Below are 9,938 nucleotides of genomic sequence, written 5' to 3' on the forward strand. Positions count from 1 at the left end.
ATGGGATTCAGATGGTCATTAGGGGCTGAGATGCTTAAAACCGAGCGGCTTTTCCTAATGAGCTGGGAAAAGTCACACCTCGGCCCGGCCCCGGCGGGGAGCGCGTCCCGGTCAAAGGACAGCACTGGGCTCCGTGCTTTATGGGGGAGGAAATGGGGCACGGGGGAGTCGGGGGCACAGGGCCCCACAGGTGCTGTTTGAGCCCCCCCCCCCCCCCCGCTTGGCTTTCCCGATGGAGTTATTCATTCCCTGCGCTGGGACGGGGAAAACCATTATGCATGGGATGGGTTGGTGATGGATCTCTGTGCATTTCATAGCCAAAAAAACCCAAACCCAAGAAGCCCACAACAGGGGCACGTTCCCCAGCTTGTCCCACGGACAGCACCCCACAACCGAGGGCAAATAAAGGCCCTGGGGGGCAGAGATGAAAGGCCAGCAGATTTGCCGTTATTAGTTCCTAATGATGGCCTTGAAAGGGCCGAGATAAAAAGGCAGGAGGCTCCCGCGTGTTTGGGTGGGAGGTACTTTCCTTTTTTTATGCCCTTTTTCCTCTCCCTCCTCGCAGAGCTGTGTGATGGCACTCAGCAAACACCTCCCGGCCCCAAACTGGACCCCCCCCGGGGGCTTCTCCCTTTGCTTTTGGGGCTGATGGCATCCGGGGTTGGGATGCGAGGGACGTGGGACCAAAGTGGGGACAGCGGTGCCCAATGGGGACGGGCAGGGGGAGAAATCCCGCTGGGGGGGGAGGGAGGGCACGGAATTTAGGATTTGTGGAGGGGTGATGCAATGCAATGAGGACCCGGCCCAAGAACGGGAGCTGAGATTTGGGATCACACCTGGCTTGCTCCTGCCTAATTCCCAGCCCCAAGGCCCCGTGTGCAGAGGAGGAAGCTCCTGAGCTAATTAATAACAATGCTGCTCATTAGGCTCGGTCCGGGCTGTCTGGGTGCGGTGTGGATTGCACGTCTGCATGCCAGGAGCGGGGCCTCCGATGTCACCCCCTGTCCTTGTGTCCATCCCCAGCGTCCATCCGTCCATTGCCCACCGTTCATCCTTTCACTCTGCCCAAAAAAATCCCTTCACATCCCCGTGGTTCCCAATCCACCACCGTACCGGGAACCTGAGGACACCCCCATTTTGGGGGGCGAAAAACAGCGCTTTGAACCAATTAAAATTATTGGGTAAAACGGAGGAGTGTCCGGATGCCCGCTGCCATCAAGTGGTGGAGGAGCATCTGCCCTGTGCTGCTGGCAGGTGCAAAAGCAGGGGCTATTTTCCATCAAGTGTTCTACGTTTTAATTAGTCTCCGTTTTATGGCTTTTTAGAGCTGTCTCATGGGGTTCGTGGCGCGGGATAGGTTAGTGGGCATCCCACTTATTGGGCATCCCAGTTGGTGAGCATCCCAATTAGAGAGGCACACTGGTTATGGGCTTTCCAGATGATGACCATCCCAGTTGGCCAAATCCCATTGAGTGCGGGCTCCTGTTGATGAGCACCCCAGTTAGAGCATTGCAGTTTGTAGAGATCCCAGTTAACAGCCATTCCACTTAGCTCCATCCCAGTTAGCACCAATCCCAGTCTGCAGGATCTCAGCTGAGGATCCCAGTTAGCAGGAATCCCAGTTAGCAAGCTGTCAGTAAGTGGGGATCCCAGTTATTGGGGATCCCAGCATGGGGCTTCCTGTTCATCAGGATCCCAGTTAGGAAGCGTCTCAGTCAGTGGGCTCCTGATTTGAAGGATGCTGGTTAGTGGGGTCCCAGTTAGTAGGGATCCCAGTTAATGACCGTCCCAGTTAGAGGGTAGCCAAAGAGTTGGGTCCCAGATAGTGAACGTCCCAGTTAGTGGGAATCCCAGTTAGTAGGGATCCCAGTTAATGAGCATCTCATTTAATGAGCACCCTGGTTAGTAGGGAACCTGGTTAATGAGCATCTCAGTGAAAAGGGTCCCAGTTACTGGGCATCCCAGTTAGTGGGTATTCCAGTTGGTGAGTAACCCCGTTGATGAGCATCCCAGTTATAGGGGTTAGTGAGCAACCCAGTTAGCAAGGAACCCAGTCAGCGGGTATTCCGGTTAATGAGCATCCCAGTTAGTGGAGTCCCGGTTACTGGGGACCCCATTTCGCGGGGATCGCGGTTGGCAGAGGTTCCCGTTCGGAGAGATCCCGGTCCCTTCGGGTCGCGGCCGTTCCTCCTCTGTCCGCCAGAGGCCACTGCCCGACCGCGCAGTGACACGGAGCCGCGGGCTGCGGCAGCGGGAGGGGACACGTCAAGGCGGGGGGGAGAGGGGGGACACCCGGATAGGGGACACACCGGGAGGGGAGGCAGCAGGATGGGACACATCGGGGCTGGGGTGCACTGGGATGGGACACGCTGGGATGGGACAGCCTGGAATGGGACACGATGGGCTGGAACGCACCAGGATGGGACGTCCTGTGAGGTTTCTCCCAGGACATTGCGTGGGTTAGAAGGGTCCCGGTGATGGGTGACACCAGTGGCTGAGCTTCCAGGTGGCACCAAGTGGCTGAGGATGATCCCCAGGAGAAACGCAAGGATGTGTCCCCACCACGCAGGACAGCAACCCAAGGGGGGTCCAAGAAAGCGTCATTGCCCCGGGGATGCTGTCCCTGTGTGGCTGCTTTAGGGGCACAAATGGGGGCTCTGACCCCCAGATGGGGATGGGGTCTGTCCCAAAAGCCCACCCAAAGTGTGGGGCTCCAGCAAAGCCACGTGAATCATGTGGGGACACTGGCCAAGTGTCTCAGTGTTGGTTGGATTTAACCCAGCACTAGCTGGGACAGCATCAAGGCTGCAACCAGCTCCAAAAATCATCAACCAGCCCCAAAGGGACACATCACCCAATGGGTGGCACCAACATGGGGCTATGAATCACAGAATGGTTTGGGTTGGAAAGGACACCAAAGATCATCAAGTTCCAACCCCCTGTGGGATGGCTGAGATTGGCCTTCCTCTCAGTGATGAGGCAGCGGGGCTACACACGGTGCGAGAGGCACGGGATCCAGTTCTTTATTCCCAATGGGCAAGTGGTGCAGCTTCATCATTCAGCGTCCCAAAAGGAAAAGGGACGACTCCCCACCCCATCCATCCATCCATCCATCCGTCCACCCATCCATCCATCCATCCGTCCGTCTACCCATCCATGCGTCCACCCATCCATCCATCCATCTGTCATCCATCCGTCCGTCCACCCANTCCGTCCACCCATCCATCCATCCATCCGTCCGTCTACCCATCCATGCGTCCACCCATCCATCCATCCATCTGTCATCCATCCGTCCGTCCACCCATCCATCCATCCATCCGTCCGTCTACCCATCCATGCGTCCACCCATCCATCCATCCATCTGTCATCCATCTGTCCGTCCACCCATCCATCCATCCGTCCGTCCGTCCACCCATCCATGCGTCCACCCATCCATCCATCCATCCATCCATCCACCCATCCATCCATCCATCCATCCATCCATCCATCCATCCATCCATCCATCCATCCATCCATCCATCCCATCCGTCCACCCGTCCACCCGTCTACCCGTCCACCTGTCCATACATACATACATACATACACACATACATACATCCGTCCCATCCGTCCACCCGTCCACCCGTCCACCTGTCCATCCATCCATCCATCCATCCATCCATCCATCCATCCATCCATCCATCCATCCATCCATCCACCCATCCATTCATCCATCCGTCCATCCGTCCATCCGTCCACCCATCCATCCATCCACCCTTCCACCCCATCCATCCGTCCATCCATCCACCCGTCCGTCTACCCATCCATGCGTCCACCCATCCATCCACCCATCCATCCATCCACCCATCCATCCATCCATCCGTCCATCTGTCCATCCGTCCCACCCGTCCACCTGTCCACCCGTCCACCCGTCCACCTGTCCATCCTTCCATCCATCCATCCATCCACCCATCCATCCGCGTGGCTGGGAATGTCAAAAGCAGTGTCATTGGCGAACCCGGAGCCGCCGGTGGAATTGATGGCGACGGATTGCCTCCGCTATTCGTCAATGAAGGGCGGCCGAACCCCGGCCCCGCGCCGCCCCGTTAATCTCCCCCTACAATTGCAGTTTGCTGTGCAAACAGCTTTGGGGGCAGCGCTGGGGGCTGCATGAGAAACGTGGCATTTGGGGGCATTGTGGGTAAGCCAGCGGGCGGACGGCGGCATCGCTAACGGCGGATTGAAGCGATTGCGAAGCAATTGCCCTTCAATAACCCTAATCCTCGGCCGTGAATGGGGTTTTTAACTCCGGACACGATTCCCCGCATTATGATCTATTGATTGACTTTTAGGAAGGGGAATAAACGGGATGGGATTTCTGCTGGTCGTGCGGCGCGTCCCCGGGGAGAAGGGGGGGGAACGGCTCGGGTCCGTACGGGGATGTGGGGACCACTGTGGGATTTGGAGTTCAACGTGGGGCTTTGGCGTCACCGTGGGATTTTGGGGTCGTCGCAGGGGTCGAGCTCATGGGGTTTGGGGGTCAACCTCACGGATTTGGGGTCGGGATATGGCGGAGAAACCCCGTATGCTTGAAGCGCAGCGGGGATGGGGACGTGGAGGCAGCAGCATCTCCAGGAAGGTCAATGGGAGTTGCGCCGCCCCACGGCATCGCCGCCATAAAATAACATTATTCCTGCAATTTTCCACCCCAAGATGAGCGATAAAGGGTCCATCCCTCCTCCAGCACCTGATAATGCCTCGAATCCCCCCCCCCTGCAGCCCTGGGAGTGCTACTCCAGGTCCGTCCCTCCCAACCTTTGATAGCTTTGGGGTTTTTTTTGCCTCTTTTCCTTCTTCCCCACCCCCACCCCCCCCCTTTTATTTTTTCCTTCGGAACTGGAAATGCCCCCGGAGCTACGAACAATGCACAATAAAGCAAAATAATATTTTAGTCAAAATAGGCAGACGGCGCTCGCAGCCAACTTTCAAATTAGCATTTTGAGGGCAAATATGCAGCCAATTTGAGATAATGAGGGCTGATTATTCAATCCAATGAATGTTAAATAGGCAGCGAGGGCGCCCGCGCCTTATCTCCCCCGCTTTCGATTTATTTTATTGTATTTTATTTTTAATCGTTTCACATTTGAACTCTTTATTTGTCTTAGCTCCAACCTCCCCTCCTTACCCATTCCCCCCTCACCCCCCCCCGGGGGGCAACGGCCGCTCTGCAGATGGGTTTTGCACAAGGGAAAGCTTTTGCAGAGCCCGAAAGCGGGGGACACATTGCAGCTGCCCCCCAAAACTTTGTCCCGTGCAAACGCAATAGAAATGGGATTTCTTTTCCTCTATATAAATGGGATTTCTTTTCCTCTACGTAAATGCAATTTCCTTGCCCCACCTAAACGCAGCTTGCTCCGTCTAAACGCAATTGATTTGCCCCTGTGGAAATGCAATTCCTTCGCCCCACCTGAATGCTATTTGCCCTAAGTGCAGTTTCCTTGCCCCCACATGAGTGCAATTGCTTTGCCCCTACGTAAATGCCATTGCTTTGCCCCATGTGAATGCCATTGCTTTGCCCCCATGGCAAGGGACGTCCTCCCCCAGGGCATCTCAGTGTCCCCATGGGATGAGTGACCCCGTGGGGGTGGCACCCACCGCCCCGCTTCTCCCACGGCTTTCCCAGCCCAAGGGATGCCATAACAATAACGAAGCCAGCGCTGAGTCCAGGGGTAATTCAAAACCTAAACCACCTAAAATGCAAAAGCGGAAGGAAACGGGCAACGCCAGAGGTGGGGACGGAGCGAAGGGAAAGATAATCAGAGGGGAAAGGAGGGGAAAGCAATCAGAATTGGGGAGCGGAGAGGCAGATGCTGAGCAGGGATAAGCGGCAGCGCAGCGCGGGGCGGCACCGGCTCCGGAGCTATAATTGCATTCGGTGCAACGCGGCCGCGATAAGAAATCCCCCATGTGCCGACGCGGTTTGTTTCCCCGTCAGATGCATATTTATTGGGGATTTGAATAGGGCCGGAGCCAGAGTAGGTGCAAAGGGTTCGCAGCCCTGAGTACCTGCTGTGTCTCCATTGTGTCCCCACTGTGTCCGCACCGTGTCCCCGTTGTGTGCCAATTGTGTCCTCATCATGTCCCCACCGTGTCCCCACTGTGTCACTACTGTGTCTCCACCACGTTCCCATCACGTCTCCATTGTGTCCCCACTGTGTTCCCATCGTGTCTCCATTGTGTCCCCATCACGTCTCCACTGTGTTCCCATCACGTCTCCACTGTGTCCCCACTGTGTCCCCATCACGTCCCCACTGTGTCCCCATCACGTCCCCACTGTGTCCCCATCATGTCCCCACTGTGTCCCCATCATGTCCCTGCCATGTCTCCACCACGTCTCAACAGTGTTCTCGTTGTGTTCCCACCATGTCCCCCAGTGTGTGCCAATCGTGTCCTCATCTTGCCTCTACCATGTCCCCACCATGTCCCCACTGTGTCACTGCTGTGTCCCCACTGTGTCCCCATCACATTCCCACTGTGTCCCCACTGTGTTCCCATCATGTCTCCATTGTGTCCCCACCATGTCCCCACCATGTCCTTACTGTGTCCCTACCATGTCCCTATTGTTTTCCCACCATGTCCCCACCATGTCCCTACTGTGTCCCCACTGTGTCCCTGCCATGTCCCTGCCATATCCCCACAGTGTTCCCACTGTGTTCCCACTGTATCCTCACTGTGTCCCCACCATGTCTCCATTGTGTCCCCGTGTCCCCACCACGTCCCCTTTGCATCCCCATTGTGTTCCCATCTTCCCTATTGCATCCCTACCGTGTCCCCACCTTGTCACTACTGTGTTCCTATCATGTTCCCGTTGTGTCCCCACCATGTCCCCACTGTGTCCACACTGTGTCCCCATCGTGTCCCCATCACCTCACCACCACGTCCCCATCATTTCCCTGCCATGTCCCTACCATGTCCCCACCATGTCCCCACTGTGTTCTCATCATGTCCTCATCGTGTTCTCATTGTGTCCCTATTGTGTCCCCACCGTGTCCCCACCATCTCCCCACTGTGTCCCCACCATGTCCCCACTATTCCCTGCCATCTCCCTACCACATCTCCACAGTGCACCCATTGTGTTCCCACTGTATACCCCACTGTGTCACTCATGTGTCCCCAATGTGTTTCCAATCACGTCCCCATTCTGTCCCCAACATGCCCCCATTATTTTCTTCCTGTGTCCCCACCACGTCCTCACCTCATCCTTATTGTGTCCCTACTGTGTCCCCACAGTGTCCCCATTGTTTTCCCACTATGTCCCCATTGTGTCCCAACCGTGTCCCTACCATGTCCCCATCATGTCCCCATCGTGCCCCCATTGTGTCCCCACTGTGTCCCCATCATGTCCTCATTGTGTCCCCATCATGTCCTCATTGTGTCCCCACTATTTTCTTCCTGTGTCCACACCATGTCTCTACTGTGTCCCCACCGTGTCCCCATTGTTTTCCCACCATGTCCCCACTGTGTCCCAATTCTGTCGCCTTTGCGTCCCCATTGTGTTCCCACTGTGTCCCCATCACATCCCCATCATGTCCCTATTGCATCCTACCATATCCCCATCACATCCCAATTATGTCCCCATTGTGTCCCCACCGGGTCACTACCATGTTCCCATCATGTCCCCATTGTGTCCCCACTGTATCCCCCACTGTGTCACTCATGTGTCCCCACTGTGTTTCCATCACATCCCCATTCTGTCCCCAACATGTCCCCATTGTTTTCTTCCTGTGTCCCCACTGTGTCCCCACCACGTCTTCACCTCATCCTCATTGTGTCCCTACTGTGTCCCCACAGTGTCCCCATTGTTTTCCCACTATGTCCCCGTTGTGTCCCCATTGTGTCCCAACCGTGTCCCTACCATGTCCCCATCATGCCCCCATTGTGTCCCCACTGTTTTCCTCTTGTGTCCACTCCATGTCTCTACTGTGTCCCCACCATGTCCCCACTGTGTCCCAATTCTGCCCCCTTTGCATCCCCATTGTTTTCCCACTGTGTCCCCATCACATCCCCATCGTGTCCCTATTGCATCCCCACCATATCCCCATCACATCCCAATTGTGTCCCCATTGTGTCCCCACCGGGTCACTACCATGTTCCCATCATGTCCCCATTGCGTCCCCACTGTATCCCCCACTGTGTCACTCATGTGTCCCCACTGTGTTTCCATCACAGCCCCATTCTGTCCCCAACATGTCCCCATTGTTTTCTTCCTGTGTCCCCACTGTGTCCCCACCATGTCCTCACCTCATCCCCATTGTGTCCCTACTGTGTCCCCACTGTTTTCCTACCATGTTCCTGCTGTGTCCCCATTGTGTCCCAACCGTGTTCCAACCGTGTCCCCATCATGTCCCCATCATGACCCCATCGTGCCCCCATTGTGTCCCCACTGTGTCCCCATCATGTCCTCATTGTGTCCCCACTGTTTTCTACCTGTGTCCACACCATGTCTCTACTGTGTCCCCACAGTGTCCCCATTGTTTTCCCACCATGTCCCCACTGTGTCCCAATTCTGTCCCCTTTGCGTCCCCACTGTGTCCCCATCACATCCCCATCGTGTCCCTATTGCATCCCCACCATATCCCCATCACATCCCAATTGTGTCCCCACTGTGTCCCCACCGGGTCACTACCATGTTCCCATCATGTCCCCACTGTGTTCCCACCGGGCCACTACCATGTTCCCATCACGTTCCCATCACGTTCCCATCATGTCCCCACCATGTCTCCATGTTGTCCCCATCGTGTCCCCGCCGTGTCCCCATCCCATCCCCACCACATCCCCGCCATGTCCCCACTGTGTCCGCACGGTGTCCCCATCGCATCCCCACTGTGCTCCCCCTCCGTGTCCCCGCCGTGTCCCCGCAGCGGAGCAGAACGCCGATGGGGCCGATAGAGCAGCACCGCGGCCCCGCAGCGCTGACCCGTGCCCCCGCCCTTATCTCGATGGCATCGCCGCGCTCCAGCCGTGCCCCGAGGAGCGGCGTTCGGCCGCGACCTTGCTGCAGGGGCCGGGGAACGGCGGCCTGTGCCATGCCGTGAAGTTATTAGAGACGTTGGGGAGGTTTTTAATTGCTTATTAAGAGCCGGTCCGGGCGCACTGGGCCGTCCGTGCCCCGGCTGCTGCGTGGGAAACGTGTCGAAAGCAAAGGGAAGTTGTGCAGAGACGCGGGCACAAGGGCACAGCCACGTGCACGTGCACGCACGTCTATGCACGCACACGCAGGTGCACGCCTTGCAGCGCAGCCACAGCGCAGCAAACGTCGCTTCGAGCACCCCCAGGTGCTTTGCCCACGCGCTGGCTCCGCTGCGGTGCCCAGTGGGTTGCAGTGGGAGCGCTGCCTTCGTCCCACGATGCCACAGTGCTCTGCACTGCAAACTGCATGCACTCCTCAGTCCGCAGCTTGCACCTTTGCAGCACGGTGCACGCAGAACGCGGTGCACTACAGCACGGTGCATGCATGGCTCGGTGCACAAACAGGTGCACGCACAGCCTGCTGCAGCGCAGCCCCTTACATGCAGCCTGGTGCACAAACAAGTGCGTGCACCGTTCTGGGCACAGCCAAGTGCAATACAGCCTGGTGCACGCATAGCACGGTTCACAAGCAGGTGCATGCCTAGTGCGGGGCAAACACAGCCCTGTGCACAGCCCGGTGCATGCATAGCACTGTTCACAAGCAGGTGCATGCCTAGCGCGGGGCAAACACAGCCCTGTGCACAGCCCGGTGCGTGCACAGCACGGGTGCACGCGCAGCACAGTGCAACAGAACCCAGCGCAGCGCATCTGGGTGCGCGCACAGCTCGGTGCAGCACGGCGCCAAGCACGGCCCGCCCCTCCCCCAGCACAGAGCAAAGGGAGCGTGGCTATGGAGATGAGGGGGCGTGGTTTACCCAGATGGAGGCGTG

This window comes from Numida meleagris, chromosome 4 (genome assembly GCF_002078875.1).
Source record: "Numida meleagris isolate 19003 breed g44 Domestic line chromosome 4, NumMel1.0, whole genome shotgun sequence".
NCBI lineage: Eukaryota > Metazoa > Chordata > Aves > Galliformes > Numididae > Numida > Numida meleagris.